At 51.5% G+C, this 6,286-nt stretch overlaps 1 long non-coding RNA gene across 1 annotated transcript; it reads right to left on the reverse strand.

Annotated features, from left to right (window-relative positions):
- Positions 1-1,185: 1,185 nt before the first annotated feature.
- Positions 1,186-6,286, reverse strand: LOC133375069 (uncharacterized). Its single transcript, XR_009760062.1, has 3 exons — positions 6,216-6,286; positions 5,085-5,360; positions 1,186-1,357 (listed from the first exon to the last, which is right to left on the reverse strand). It is a non-coding gene; the product is annotated as an uncharacterized LOC133375069 (long non-coding RNA).

Raw genomic sequence — 6,286 nt, forward strand, 5'->3', positions numbered from 1 at the left:
CATCGTTCTGAATTTTAAAAGGACTGTATTAACTAGGAACACTGGAAGCTGCCTTATCCCAGCTTGACTCCACGGACTAGTGGCGGCTCTTCAGGATTTCAAACAGGAGTCTTTTCTAGCTGTACCCGGAGAGGCAAAGGAATGAATCTGGCGCCTTCTGCATGCAAAGCAGGCGCTTTGCCGCTGAGCTCCAGACCTTCCCTCAGTGTACGGTTGCTGCTTCCCTTCCCCTTTTCTGGCTCCTCTCCTGTGTCTGCCCATACAGCTGCATGTCAGGCAGAAGCCCGACAGGTTTGGCTTTTACCCAGAGAGGGCAGTAGTGGTGAAAAGGACACCTGCCCATCAGGATAGGAGATAGGTGTTATTCTTTTATTGATCACAGGGATGAGGAACCTGCAGCCCGGCAGGTATCACTGGACTACAACACCCATCATCCCTGACCATTGGTCATGCTGGCTGGGGCTGACGTGTGTTGGAGCCCAGCAACATCTGGGGTGGAGGGGTGGCACAGGTTCCCCAGTGGCAATGGACTGCCTTCAAGTCGATCCCAACTTATGGCGACCCTATGAATAGGGTGTTCATGGCAAGCGGTATTCAGAGGGGGGTTCCCATTGCCTCCCTCTGAGGCTAGTCCTCCCCAGCTGGCTAGGGCCTGCTCAGCTTGCCACAGCTGCACACGCCAGCCCCTTCCTTGTCCGCAACTGCCAGCTGGAGGCAACTGGGCTCCTTGGGACTCTGCAGCTTGCCCACGGCTGCACAGGTGGCAGGGCACGTAACCTCTGAGCCACTCCCTGTGGGGTGATCTTTAGCTGGCCCTTGACACTCAGGAGACATGAGCAGGGATTTGAACTCACAGACTCTGGACTCCCAGCCAGGCTCTCCTCCCCACTGTGCTATACCAGCTTTCTGGCTTATTACTTCTAACATGTATGGGGAGCCTTTGGCCCTCTCAATGTTGCTGCAACTACAACTCCCATCAGCTCCAGCAAGCATGGCCAACAGCCAGGGAAGATGGGAGTTGTAGTTCAGCAGCATCCAAAGGCCCAAAGATCCCCCACACCCGATATAGACAAACCCCCACATACACATACACACACCTGACTTACCACATTAAAATAGCACATTCACTTCCTCTTTAATAATGGCAGAAGTGTTGCAGCTTCACTGTGGGATGCAATAAGCTTCTGAACTCTACTTGCTGGAAACCGCAGGAGGAGAGAGTCGCTCTTGCATATATTGCACATATCCCTGTGATAAATCTCTCCGGTCCTGCTTGCAGGCTTCCCATTGGGGCATCCGGTTGGCCATTCTGAGGAGGATGGACTACACAGGTCCCCTTTGGCCTGACCCAGCAGGTCTAAAACAAACAAACAATATATCATTACAACAAAAACACAATCTAGCCCCCCCCTTCCACTTGCAGTCTACATTTAATGCGGCCGTAGGCCACATCTGTACTATAAAGCATATTGATACTTAAACAGTCACAGCTTCCCGCAAAGCATCCTGGGATCTGTAGTTTGCTCAGGGTGCATAGAGTTCTTAGGAGACCCCTGTTCTTCTCACACTTCTCCAAGTGGTTTAACAATCAATCCCTCTTTCCCAGGGAACTCTGGGAATGGTTAGCTCCGCGAGAGGAAGAAGGGTTCTCCTAACAACTCTCAGCACCCTGAAAGAACTACAGTTCCCAGGATTCTTTGGAGGGAAGCCATGGCATAATACGGCTTTAAATGTATAGTGCAGAGGGTGGGGGGGCTATGTTCTGTTTTTGTTCCAGCGATATATTACTTGATTGTTTTAGACTGTACCGTGCGTAAGAGATTTTCCCCCCCCAGATTTGAAGCGGTTCAGCCATGCTTTTAAATCAACCAATCAGCTGGAAACGGGTGGCGTGTAAACGGCGGCCCCGTGACCTGACTGCATCGCCTGCATGCGAGTGATGCGAGTTATTTTGGGGCCTTTTGCGTTCCTAGACTGCCGCATGACAGGGGAAGTGACGGCTTCCTCCCCACATCGCTTCCCGCCCACCCCCCAACCCGCAGTGTGATTCTCAAGTCTTCGGAGAAACCAAAAGACTTAAAAGAATATAGAGTGGTGGGTGGGAGGGTTAGGGGAATAGCACGAGCCAGAAAAAGAGCTGCTTGGTGGTGTCATCTGGTGGAGGAAGGCCACGCAGACAGGGGACTGTTGGAAATGCACAAGCATGTCACGATGGCTGGGTTCCCCCAGAGGCCTGGTAGCCAAGGGACAATTTCTCTTTCGCCCCCGCCTCCCAAATTAAAATATGGGAGGCATGATTCCTTGGCACAGCCGTCCTGCCAACAGGGAGAGGCCTTTGTTTGCAGGCTGCATGACTAGGGCAGGGGCCGTCGCTCACTGGACACCCAGGGCTTCCTTTGCATTATGTTTGTTATGTTGGGGTTTATTTTTAGGCCGCCTTTTGGCCAACAAGGCCTGCAAGGCGGTTTACACACAAATGGAAAAATACAATTACAAAATACAAATAAAAACAATACAATTTACAAACATTCAAGCCAACACAACCGTAGCGTTTCTGAAAAGCAACAGCACAGCTAAAAACCAAAAGCATTCATCTTCCTGGTAAAGGACAGTCCTCAGAAAAATGTCACTGAGACATTTCTGTCTGTGTGTGGCAGCGGTCACCAGAATGGACGGCTGGCACCTCTTGTTTTGTCTGCCCACAGCCACCCATTGGGGTGCTGGCCCTCCCAGCACTTTTGCCAAGCTATGAGTACTGGCACGGCACCTTTATTTTTTTACACACCCCCTCACAAAAAAGCACTGGGTGCAGCACCTGGAGAAGATCCCAGGTTCAGTCTCAGACTTAAGTTCTCCAGGCTTAAGGCTCCAGATCTTAAGTCTTGTGATACCAGGCTTAAGGACATAAACTCATAGAAATAGTAGAGTTAGAAGGGGCCTGTAAGGTCATCGAGTCCCAACCCCGTGCTCAATACAGGAATCCAAGTTAAAGCATCCCTAACAGGGGGCTGTCCAGCTGCCTCTTGAATGCCTCCAGTGTCGGAGAGCCCACCACCTTCCTAGGTCATTGGTTCCATGGTCATACGGCTCTAACAGTTAGGAAGTTTTTCCTGATGTTCAGCTGAAATCTGGCTTCCTGCAACTTGAGCCCGTTATTCCGTGTCCTGCACTCTGGGACGATCGAGAAGAGATCCTGGCCCTCCTCTCTGTGGGAACTTTTCCAGGTCCTGAAGAGTGCTATCGTATCTCCCCTCAGTCTTCTCTTCTCCGGGCTAAACACGCCCAGATTTTTCAGTCTCTCATAGGGCTTTGTTTCCAGTCCCCTGATCATCCTGGTTGCCCTCCTCTGAACCTGATCCAGTTTGTCCCCAGGAATTAGGTCCCATGTCCCATGCTTAAGGGCCCATGGTCCTGGACATAAGGTCCTAGATTCAGTCTCTGGCATCTCCAGATAGAGCTGGGAATGTTCCCTGCCTGGAATTTTGGAGAGCTGCTGCCAGCCAGTGTAGACAATACTGACCTACATGGGACCAATAGTCTGACTGAGTAGACTTCTTCCTGTGTTCTGAACCTCAGTCTGCCCCCAGCTAGCTCCTGCCTGCCGGTCTTCTTGCTTAGAAACAGTCCAGGGGGTGGCTCTGTTTGTCATTGGCTCTGGCTCCACCGACCGCTGGCCACCCTGCCTTCCACAGATTCAGACCATTGGTCCATCTAGTTAAGTGCAGTCTGCACCAACTCTCCAGGGTTTCAGGCAGGGGTCTCTTCAACCCGTCGGGGATTCAACCTGGGAGTTTCAGCACCCAAAGCACATGCTCTGCCAGTGAGCCGTGGCCCTTCCCTCAGAAATAAAACAAGGTTCCGGACCTCATCATTCGAAATAATAGGACTGATTTAAACTGAAACGTAGGAAGCTGCCTGATAACTGAGTCACTGGTCCACCTAGCTCAGGATTAGTGGTGGTGGCGGCAGGGTTAGTCTGGATGTCCTCTAGGGATCCTGTGATCTTGCAGCAGGGAGATGGTATTCTGCCAAGGCTAAAAGAGGTCAAACCAGTTCCTTTGTTAAGTTAATGGCTCTAGCCAAGTCTGTTATGTATCGCCTTTGTTATGTTAAGCTTGGGCCAAAGTGCTCCATAGAAACTAAATCCCTGGAGAAGGTCACACAAGGTGGGCTGGGTGGAGGGGAGGCCATCCCATTTTCCCTGGCCAGAGGCAATGTCATTCAAGGTATGAGTCTTGGCAGTCAACAACTGGGAATAGACAGAGTCTTCACTTGCTCTCTGTGCCTAACCCAAAGCAATGGCCCTGTATGTGTGCACGCATGTGTGAGAGACCCCTCAAAACCTAATGGGGAAGCTAGATCTGTTGGAGCATTAATGCTGCATGTCCTCCTATCTTATGTTCAAATCCAAAGCGAGCTAGGAAACCCACTGGGTATGACCCTGGACCAGTCACTGACTCTCAGCCTAAACAGCCTCCCAGGGTTGCTGTGGGGATAAAATGGGGATGGGGAGAACTGTGTACACCACCTTGAGCTCCTGGGAGGAAAAGTGGAAGCTATATGTCATAATAAACACATAAAGCTACGTATTACAAAGACACCCCAATCTCTCCGGTGACCTTCTTTCTACGTAGGGCTGCCTGGGAAGGTTGCTTCATCCCGCCTAACAACAGGACCGGGCCCTGATTCTAAGGCTGGGATGAGCTTGCTAGATGTTGCTGGACCACACCTCCCGTCATCCTTGCGTATTGGCCATGCTGGCTGGAGCTAATGCACTCTCCCCCGAGCACTGCCTCCGATAGTGGACAGCCATTTCCAGAGCCGTCTGAAGGACCTGAGAGCAACAGCAATTCTCCCCACGCTCTTCTGAAGATCTCAGCGATTGGGCAGGGATATAAGGACCATGGAATAGTAGGAAGGGGCCTGTGAGGCCATCAAGTCCAACCCCCTGCTCAATGCAGGAATCCAAGTTAAAGCACACCCAACAGGTGCCTGTCCACCTGCCTCTTGAATTATTATTATTATTTATTTATTACATTTATACCCCACCTTTCTTATCATGATAGAAACCCAAGCAGGCTTACGTATGTTTCCCAGGAAGTCTCCCATCCAGGCACTGACCAGACCTGATCCTGCTTAGCTTCAGCAGGGAGTTGGCCTTCAGACCATAGCCTGGAACCATTGAATGCCTCCAGTGTTGGAGAGCCCACCACCTCCCTAGGTCATGGGTCCCATGGTTGTCCCGCTCTGACAGTTAGGACGTTTTTCCTGATGTTCAGCCAAAATCTGGCTTCCTCCAACTTGAGCCCATTATTCTTTGTCCTGCAGCCTGGGATGATCGAGAAGAGATCCTGGTCTTCCTGTGTGTGACAACAGAGGTCATTTTAAAAGAGATCAGTTAAAGCACATCCCCCCCCCCACAAAGAATCCCTGGAACTGTTGTTTGTTAAGGGTGCTAGGAATTGCAGCTCTGTGAGGGGTAAACTACACTTCCCAAGATCCTTGCGGCTGAGGGGGAGGGGAAGGATGTGCTTTAAATGAGCCTTAAATGCATGAGGTGTGCGCAGCCTAAAGTGCCTTGTAAATTAATACAAGACCCTTGGACCTGACCCGGTAGCATATGGGCAGCCAATGCATGCTTTTAACTGCGGTAGCCTGTCCCCACTGTCAGCCTAGCCGCCGCATTTTGCTCCAGCTGGAGCTGGTGGGGAAGAGGCAAAAGTATGAAAGCTCAGAGGCACCTCCCCATCTCCCACTGCAGCAACCGTTCCCCTCTTAAGGGGCCTAAAATTAGAAGTCAGGTGGCGGGTTTGGTTTCGGTGCTGGGGGCGGAGGGTGGCTCTATGCCACCCGTGTGGGTTGCCTTTCATGCCCCCTTCCGTGCGTGCTTTCCCCCCTGCTCTTTCCCTAGGCCCTCTGAAGTGGTTGACACAGGAAAGCTTTCCTTTCACCCAAGGCTGACGCCCCCAACGCAGGCGCTGCCAGACGCCATTTGCCACAAAGTCTTCCTTTTGGTGTGCAGAGTTTTCAATCAGTGCACGCCATAAAGGGGAGACTTCGAGGCCTCCCTCCGCTGTCGGAGGAAGTACGCTGCTATATACCAGCGGCTGGAAATCTTGTATAATAGCCGCTGGAGGGTCAGTAGAGGCTGACCCATTTGAGTCAAGCTCAGTTTGACCCTCAGCCAGCCCTCACCTGCTTTCTTACTTACATACCCAGTCCAGGAGGTGGCAGTCCTACCTGCCAGATTTCTCTCCTGAGTCTCAGAGTTGCCCTTGTAGAACTC

Source organism: Rhineura floridana, chromosome 22, assembly GCF_030035675.1.
Source record: "Rhineura floridana isolate rRhiFlo1 chromosome 22, rRhiFlo1.hap2, whole genome shotgun sequence".
Lineage (NCBI taxonomy): Eukaryota > Metazoa > Chordata > Lepidosauria > Squamata > Rhineuridae > Rhineura > Rhineura floridana.